Genomic DNA, 10,318 nt, shown 5'->3' with positions numbered 1-10,318 from the left:
AACACAGTCAGCACGGCAGGGAGCTGCTCAAAATTTATTCTACTCCACATTAGTGACGATTAAATCACACCGTGGTCTATTTTAAAATACAGTGCTTTTCAGTACTGCATATGTTTAAAACATTCAGTTTTCTCCTTTGGCTTAAAACAAAGAATACAATTCCTTCATTTTTTCAACAATACTTCTTAAATTTTTCTTTTCCTCCACAGCTGCGAAGGAGCTTTCTTGCCTGAAATACAACTTCTGCATCCATAAAGCAAGTAAATTTATTCTTTAAGTATATTGCATGGGAGTGTGCATGATTTTTCAAACTAGCAACTTTCCATGAATTTAACAAGGGCACTGGAACTTTCCATGAATTTAACAAGAATTTAAAGAGCCATCTGCATAGATAAAGCTGAGAGATGACTAAATGTAAAGAAACTAGGGGGGCGCCTGTGTGGCACAGCGGTTAAGCGTCTGCCTTCGGCTCAGGGCGTGATCCCGGGGTCCTGAGATCGAGCCCTGCATCGGGCTCCTCCGCTATGAGCCTGCTTCTTCCTCTCCCACTCCCCCTGCTTGTGTTCCCTCTCGCGCTGGCTGTCTCTATCTCTGTCGAATAAATAAATAAAATCTTAAAAAAAAAAAAAAGAAACTAGGGAAGTGGGGGTATACCCCTTCCTCCTAGGCTCTCCCTTTATCCCCTCCCACTTTCTTCTGACTCCCCAACATCTGTGTGGGCCGACACCATCCTCTGTGACCAAGGGAAGAGGATACCGAGCAGGGGTGTTGGTGCTGCCTCTGTGGGCTCCCCACTCGGAGCCCCCACATGTTGCCCAAGACCTCCGCCCACGATGGAGTTCTCCTCGTGATGCTACTGAGCTGGAGAGCCTCTGCCCCCAGCACAGTTCCAAACGTAGGTTCTCGGTCCTAATTAATGGAATCAAGTTCACTTCCGTTCAACACATATGAAATAAAAGAACTAGAATCCTTCAAAGGCCTTTATGCTGTCAATTAAAACAACTCGTAACTGCTAAGTGCACTTCATGTAGGTATGTCCATAAGAGACAGGTGACACGCACTTGCACATATGGGCCTTGGGAACATTCAGCTCTGACACGTGGGCTTTGGGTGCTCCCCGGCTTTTCCTCCTTTCCCAGGGCTCCCACACCTCGCGCTACAGAGCTGCATGCTCGGTGACCCACCCCCACTCCACAGTATTGACTTCAGCCCCAGTTCATGGCAATGAGGACAGTGATACTCCGTCTACATCAGAACGCCCTGGGGATCGCTATAGGGCTTGCTTCATATACGTAAGTTAATATATAGTAAAAATTAGATGGCTCCTCCTTCAGGGTACGAGCTTAGTCATTCTCAACAAATCTTCGTTGCCTTTTTTATAAAGTCCCGAAGTAAAGAGCCCGCAGCTCGGTACTGCTGAGGGCCAGAGGTCTGCACCGAGTAGGGCCCTTCCCGTCCGTGACAGCAGAGATGCTTAGCGCCAGAGCAAGAGCAGCGACACACGGCAAGGTGACTCTCCCTGGCTTTGCCGCTCGGCACAGCTGCAAGCAGCGGCCCTCAAGGCAGACCCCGCGGCGAGGATTCCGTACAAGTGTGGGCACCACGTGATCGCCCTCGGATCATCTTAGACATCTCCTGCGTCCAAAAGCACACACTCAGGACAAAATGTGAGGTGATAAATGAAGAGCTCTGAGGAGATTTCTCATGGAAAACTGGATAGCTATATTTCTGAGATGCTCTGACTAATCCTTCTTAAAGACAGGAAGTCACGTGACGAGATGATTTATTCAAATAACTTCCCATGGTAATACATATAAGCCATTTCAAAGACGAGCATTCTACTTGTTCAATGCCCTACAAAAAAGATCCTGCATGCCTTTCTTCCGAGCTTCCTAACATTTAACAACCCGCCCTGGTTCTAGTTTTAGTAGTGAGAGCAGCACTGTGATGGTTCTGGTGGTCGTCGTGGTGGCGGTAGCAGTAAAAGTAATAGTAGTAGAAGTTCCACTTTCAATCTGCAAGAGTTTCCAAACTTTCTGAAGGTCACAGACTTTGTTGAGGATCTTTTGAAAGCCATGGATCTCCTCCTCAGCATGGTGGACAGGTGTACATACATATTTTGATTAAATAAATACAAATAAATATTCATAACCTGATTATAAAATATACAGAATAATTATTATGGGTTGAAGTGAAAGGTCAAAATTCAGCCGCTGAAGCCCTAACCCTCAGTCCCCTCAGAATGCAACCTTATCTGGAGACCTGGTCTTCACAGAGGTAAGCAAGTTAAAATGAGGATGTTAGGATGAACTCTAATCCAATATGACCAGTGTTTTTATGGAAAAGGTAAATTTGGACACAGAGACATATGTAGAGGAGAGATGATGGGAAGAATCAGAGGGAGAAGATGGCCGTCTACAGACTGAAGGGGCCCGGGACAGACCCTTCCCTCACGGCCTCAGAAGGAGCCAGTCCTCCAGAACCTTGATTGTGGACCTCCAGCCTCTGGAACTGGAAGACAGCAAAATTCTATTGTGTCAGCTGCCCAGCCAACAGTACTTTGCTAGGGTAGGCTTAGCAAACTAATGCTATAATTTTGTGAGATTCCTTCATGTTGATATGTGTAGCTATAGTTCATTTCACTGCTGTCTGAACATACCGGAATTTATTTGTCCAATCTGTTGCTGGTGGAGTGTTTCCAGAGTTCTCCAGTGTTGAGCGATGCTGTTATAAACATGGTGATACATGCCTCTCTGTGCAAGCACAAGATTTCTCTAGGATGCCCAGGACTAGAATTGCTGGATCAAAAGATGCATGTTTCTTCTAGGCAGATTGTTTGGAAAGGGTATGTACCAATTAGTGTGGAAAGGTATCCTTCTGCTGCCCCAACTTGCCAAAACCGGGTATCATCATTCATTTTTACCTAACTGCTGGACGTGAAATTGTATCCCATTGCAGAGGTAGGTAGATAGAGTCACTGATTAATTTCCATTTACTATTACCAGCATCATTATTTATGTCTTGTATTAATTGATTTTTCAGCTTGTAAAAAACCATAAAATATGATTTGATGTTAATATCTTATGTCTTAAAAGTTGTCAGTTTACGACAGGAGCATAGTTCCTAAGTAGAGAACTTGTTAACAGCCTTTCCAACATTGTTCATTCCCAGTGACCCCCCGAAATGTTTGTTTCTATGTACAATTATAAGTTCAGAGTGGGGGCGCCTGGGTGGCACAGCGATTAAGCGTCTGCCTTCGGCTCAGGGCATGATCCCGGCGTTACTGGATCGAGCCCCACATCAGGCTCCTCCGCTAGGAGCATGCTTCTTCCTCTCCCACTCCCCCCTGCTTGTGTTCCCTCTCTCGCTGGCTGTCTCTCTCTCTGTCGAATAAATAAATAAAATCTTTAAAAAAAATAAATAAATAAGTTCAGAGTGGTCTCGGTGACAAGATGCAGACAAGAGCCGGAGACCCTGTGGAAACTACTACCGTGCTGGTCTTTCTAGGTCTACGTAGTGAGCGTTGATTCACCTTTACAGCTATAATTTTTGGTTATTTTCCAGAGAAGTCTTCATTAACAGTAAAATATCATCTCCTGGCCATTAGAAATCTCATCTTTTTTTGGGAAAATGTCATTCTTTGGATACAGTCATCTCATAACAACCTCTTGAGTAAGAAGAAAAATTGCTCTTACATCCATAAGGGAGGAAAGCACACAGATAGGATTTAATTTCCCAAGCGTCAACCTGCAGGTCAGTGGTAATATTTAAAATAGAGACTGAGTGTCCGACACCCCATTGCTGCCCCATCCATTAAATGATGCCAGTTCCCTTGGTAAGCATTAGTCTCCAGTTCTCACTCAGAAGAAGTGGAGCTTTTATACACTTCATCTAGTCTTCTTGACAGGAGCTTAAACTGGGAGAATCAATATTTTAAAGCTGAAAGAAGCTTTAGAAATCACCTTCATCCAATCTCTCCCATCTTAAATATTTCAAAGACAAAACAGAGAAAATGGCATTCCTAAAACCACACGCCTATTTAGCTATCAAACAAAAGCAAGAATCCTGGGGCACCTAGATGGCTCAGTCGGTTAAGCACCTGTAAGAGAACACGTTGGTTCTCTGGACCGGTCTGCAGACCTGAATAAGTAGCAGTTAATGATGGAGACTGGGCATTCCAGGATTCCTCTCCAGTCGAGAAATACTCCATGACCAAAGAAAAGAAATATGAGTTTGTGTTACTGATATGAATAAAATGATCTGCGAAATCACAAAGCTCAGAAAACACAAAAACAAAATACGAACATGGTGATGCTATGCCAGTTGCATATCAAAACTTAAAAAAAGATGCCACGTAGAGAAAATAAGGAACTATTATTTATTGGGCATTTTCTAGGTGGGCATCATACTGGCCACTTTATAGACCTTGTCTTACTTCTCATAAGGTCTTACTAGTCTTTTTCTTTTCAAGTTTTTATTTAAATTCTAGCTAGTTGACATACAGTACAATGTTGGTTTCAGGAGTAGAATTCAGTGATTCATCACTTACATACAACACCCAGTGTTCATCCTAACAAGTGCCCTCCTTAATGCCCTTCACCCATGTATCCCATCCCCCCCACTCACCTCCTTCCATCAACCCTCAGTTTGTTCTCACGAGTCTCTTATGGTTTGTTCCCTCCCTCTTTTCCCTTTTTCCTCCCTTCCCATATGTTCATCCGTTTTGTTTCTTAAATTCCATGTATGAGTGAGATCATATGATAATTGCCTTTCTCTGACTGGCTTGTTTCGCTTAGCATAATATTGTCTAGTTCCATCCATGTCATTGCAGATGGTAAGATTTCATTTTTTGATGGCTGAGTAATATTCCATTACTTTTCTTTATCCATTCATCCATTGATGGACATTTGGGCTCTTTCCATAGTTTCGTTATTGTTGATAATGCTGCTATAAACATTGGGATGCATGTATCCCTTCAAATCTGTATTTTTGTATCCTTTGGGTAAATATCATAAGATTGTATTAATATCCTCATTTAGCATATGAAGTAACTGTGGCTTCGCAAACATAACTAGCCAGCCCAAATTAAGTAAATAACAGCGTTGTGATTCAAACCCTATTATAACACCCTATACATGCAATTACAATTTGGTGTACGTGAAGGTTTTTGTTTTTTGTTTTTGATGACAAAGTAGAAATTCAGTGTAAGTATGAAGGAGACAGAAAGTATACAGATATATATAGATATAGATATCTATAAATGTATAATCACACCACCTCCAGAAAACTGTTGTTTTTTTTTAATTCGGGTGTACGTTGCATTGGATAGTACCCAAAGATGGCTGCTATCATTCCTTTCTCCCTGAAAGTGCATATGCTCCACCCTCCTCTTGAATTTGGCCTCATGATTCCTCTTGACCAACAGAATGGGCAGAGGCCATGCAATGTCAGCTTTCATTGTAGCCTTCAAAGATCTGGCAGTTTCTGCCTTATCCCTGGGGAAAAGCCGGCCGCCATGTAAAAAGCCCAACTACTCCAGATCCCCTTGCTGTAGGAAGCTGTAGCTAGGCACATGGATCGGCCCCATGGAGGAAAACTGAAGCCCCAGGCCTGGGAGTGAAGCCTTCTTGGACCTACCAGCCAAGCTCAACCTCCAGAGAAACAGAGCATTGTGAGGGACCCCAGCCAAACCCAGAAGCAGAGGAACCCCAACCCAACCACCAGCGAAGCCTAGCCAAGCTACAGAATCATGAGAAATAATAGATTATTGCTATTTTACAGCAAAAGACAACTGGGACTTGATCCTTAGAGATAATTTCTGTATGCATGAAGGTACGTTTATATGCATATTCAAAACCTATTTTGTACTCTGCCTTTGTCACTTAGAAACACTTTCCATTTTCACTAAATAGTCACATTCTTCCATAATGTGATCTTTTAATGGCTACACAGCATCTCCGTGTGTGGCTCTCTGTGGTTTGTGTGAGGATTCTTGTACTGCTGAGCAAGCAGGTGGCTTCTCCATTTTCACTAGTATATGCGACATCCAGAGTGAGAGGGCCTATATACAAATCTGTGCCCAAATAGTTCACTTTCTTTGGATGAATTCTGGATATGGAATTAGAGCCTCCAAGAATTAAATGTTTTCTTACAGTTCTGGTCAAACTACCTTGAACAAAACTCATCCCAATTACACCAGTACCAGCTGTGAAAGAGGATGGTCATGTCTGTGCCTACGATCTCACACCACCAGGCACTCTGTTTATTACTCACTACCAATTTGGTAGATGAAAGACGGTCGGGTTCTCGTTTTAATTTCTTTCATTAATAGAGGGTCAGACCTTTCTTCCCGGGCGTGAGATGCCCATGCCTGGCGTGCTCTGCTGCCCCAACTGTGTGATAATGTCGAATACAATGTCTGACACTCAAGGGTAAATCGACAAGGCTACCAGGAAAAGTACATGATGGAAAGAATATTTTTAATACATGAATGACAGGAATAATTTTGTAGTAGGGCCTAAAGAGTCATAATCAATTTTTCTGACAGAAGAATTTCACAATCCATTGATTTAAAATCACATGGATGGATGAGGACGTTTCTAGAGCATTTCTACCTGCCACTTACACTTGTTACCTATGTTTATAGAAAACTGTAAATCACTTCTTGGTCAAGCCATTAGTTGAGAAAATACATTTCAACCTGATAAAACCTCTAAAACCATTATTTTATACTATAAACTTTCAGCAGTAGGAACTAATTCTCAAATTCCTCTTCTACACAAGTTAATTTTTAAGTAAATAAAATACTACTAGCCTTCAGAAGTCATATGTGAAAAGTTTTATGTGAAACGTTACTCTTGGCACTAAAGATAAGCAAATATAATCAAATAAAAAGCAGATCTGAGCAAACATCCTTTATAACATGGCATGCTACATAAACAGAATTTTTCAAAATTACTTCATCAAAAATTTTCTTTAGCTTTACTTATTTGAAATACAATAAATAGAGAATAAAAAATAAAAAATCTAAATAATTAAATTTGACTTAAAGTTTAGGAGAATGCCACAAATATAACTTTAGAGTTATGCTGCATTTTCACATTATTATTTAAAAAAAAAAGCAACTAGGTTTTTGCTAGCGTCACTCCTATCTTTCTGTTTTTTCTTGGACACTCTCCCCTGCCCATTAAACATCGCCCTGGGTTCCATTTCTTCCCTCCCATTCACAGTGTGTGTGCTGTGTGCTCGTTATTGGCCTGAGCTCCAGGCAGACGCAGCTTTTACAGGTGTTTACTGGTCACAAGAGCTAGAGGCGAGTAGTAGTAGCCTCAGCTGACAAACGGGGAAACTCAAAGAGGTTAAGATACTTGCCCCAGTCACAAAAACATTGTCTCCCTGAGAATATTCTCTCAGTGTCATCAGCTCATTCCAGTACCACAGTGATGCCAGAGAGTTCCCAGGTCTGTATCTTCAGTCCCAAGTTCCCTGTGTGCCGAACCATCTAGCAAGACTCTTGATCATCACGTCCACCTCCATGTCCCCCAGGCAGCACTGCCCACATGACACATCGGACCCATGACCGTGGTCTTTCTTCCTGAGCCTGCTGCTCACTCTACATGCCCTCGTGCTGGGGGGGGGGGGGGCATTACTGGCTACTCAGTGACCCCCCCAGGAGCCCCGGAGCCCCCTGACCACCCAGCTGTCCTCCTGCACACTCGTGCCTACAATCACTCTGCACAGAGGCCTCCAGCCAGGCCCCAGGCAAGACCTTGAAGATAAAACAGTGGACAAGACTCTGCAGTCACAGGCTCTGCCACACTCACGTTCCAGTGGGAAGACAGAAGAGTCCAGTGAAATTCAAACAGAAGTCATTATCGCCATAATAAATGGCATAAAATGATAGGGCAGGATATGAACCGAGGTCAGCTGGGGCATGGTGGGAATACAAGGTGTCCAAGAAGGCAGGAACGGAGAGGTGCGGAAAGCCGGATTAGATGGAACAGAATGCGCAGGAGGGAAGGGCAGAGAGGAAGGCAGAGTGCACGCTTACAGGAGGGAGTGGCAGAAAGAAACAAGGGAGCAGAAGCCAGATTTTGAAATTCTGTCTACTTCACTTCCAAAATATCTCCCAAATCTTCTGTCCCCTCTCAGTCTGCAATATGGCCACAGCCTGCCCACTTGGTTCTCCCCTTCCATTCTCTTCTTTAATCACCCTCAGCACTGCTGAAGGAGTCCTTTTCTTAAACAGCACATCTGATCATGCCAGTCCCTGATCAAGGCCTTCAGCGGCTCCCCATCCCCTCCAGCTCAGGGGTGACCTCCACTGGCCCAGCCACTGCTCCAGGCAAACGGGTCACACCAGCCCATTCCATCGTGGGGTGCCCCTCCTGGCCCTTGAGGTTCTCCTTAGAGTCTCCGGCAGAGTCCTGCTGCCTTCCCACTCATCTTACCCCCCACCAGGAGCACTCCTCTCTAGTTACCGGTGACTTGGGCATGCGTCATTTCAGAAAAGAATACGCCTAGAACCTAGTCTGTCAACAATCCTTGATGCCAAGAAGCCAGAGACCCTCCTTGGACATGTCTGGGAGGTGAAGGACCTACTGTGTGGGTGGAATGAAGAGAAGCCCCACCCAGGGCTTGGAGCCAGCCCCCAGCCACCTCTTGCCTTTGCAGCCAGTGCCTCCTGCTGAATGGTGAACACACAGGCGGGGCACCCAGCAACCTGCCCCCCCCCCCAGCACGGGAAACCACAGAGGTTAAGTCTTCACCATCACAAAAAACTGATCATAACGCAGGAGTTTTTAAATGGACAAGGATTTAAACCCTGCTTTCAATGCCTGCCTGGGAGAGTGCATGTTGTAAAGGAACTTGATGCCCTGGTGCCCGCTTTAGAAACACAGCTGCCCGGGGGCGGGGCAGTCAGTCAGGTCATCCTTTCCCTGGACAATCCCGGGTAGATGCTGCACACTTCTGGTGAGCTCGTCCCTTCTAGCCTCTCTTCCACTTATTCGGAAAGACAGAAAGAGTGGGAACACAGCATGGCGCAGGAGAGGGGGCTCTATCCCAGTCCACCACATTTCAATAGCAGTCCCCCGGCTCTCAGATGTGTCCTAAGAGGGCTTAAAGAGTGAGCACAGGTTTGGGGGTGGGGGAGATGCGGCCGCACACCTGCTCAAGCAGAGCAGCTGGGGGGAGATCTGCTCCCGAGGAAGAGGAGGAGTGGTTGTTGCCCCTGCATGGTGCTTCCTGGCCAGCCACCTCGCAGACCCCCGTACCCGCTCCGGGTGCTGCAGGCCATGGGGCACTCAGTCCCCCATGGTATCTAGAGTTTGCCAGCACCCTCCTTCTCTCCTTCTCTCCTTCTCCCGTCTCTGGGTCAGTAAAGGAAGGCAGGGCTTTACCATCTCCCTGCTCATGGAGAACAGGGTCTTGCTACCACCAGAGGCTTCTCCCAGCATCTTCTGGAACCGTGATACCATGACTCCTCGAAGGCTGATGTTAGTCTCCCCTTTGAGGCGGGGTGTCACAAGATGTGAGAACAGGTCTGTGTGCCCCCGTCACAGGAAGGATGCCCCAAACTGTGCTGGAAGAGGCAGGTTTTGTTACTAGGATAAGGGCAATTTCAAAGGAAAAGTACAGCATAGCGGGGACGCTGGCACTCATACAAAAAGGACACAGAATAGAGGCTTCTTTGGAACACTCGTGCTCACACACACACACACACAGATATGACTCACCTGCCCACAGATTTTTGCACAAATGCTTAAAGCCCCCATTACCTGGCCCCCGGGAAGAGTTCCCACTCCGAGACCCTTCCCAAGTCCTGTGCCATGGAGTGCTTCGGCCCCAGCTCCTTCGGGTGTTTGTGGCCTGTCTCTGCTCCTGCTAGGTGAGCCATAAGGGGATGGAAGGCAGATTCCGGGCCCGCAGGCAACTCTGGTGCAGCATCTTCTGCACGGGAGCCCTTATCCTGTGTTCTCACCAGTGAACCATTTCTGCAGACCCCTCACTGGCTCACCCCCAATGTCAGCATGAGGAGGGGAGAGTGCTGCCTAACTACTGTGGCCTGGGTTCTGTCCCAGCGCTGCATGCAGACCTACGGCTGCACCGAGTCCTGCAATGTCCCTGAAGGGCTCCACTAGCTGCTAACGTCTAGAGGCTACTTTGTTACAGGAGAGGCTCGCGGCTCAGGTTAGGTCTTTCTAAGGAGGAGAGGGTTTGGGATTGGGGTGCAGAATGCCCACACTGCCTGTCCTGTCTGTCCTACACCATACTTTGTGTACAGGTGTGACAGCACATGTTGACCTAAGTGAGACTG

Source organism: Ursus americanus, chromosome 19 (genome assembly GCF_024610735.1).
Source record: "Ursus americanus isolate L20-20 chromosome 19, mUrsAme1.1.p, whole genome shotgun sequence".
Taxonomy (NCBI): Eukaryota; Metazoa; Chordata; class Mammalia; order Carnivora; family Ursidae; genus Ursus; species Ursus americanus.
Note: the sequence above shows the minus strand (reverse complement) of the source record.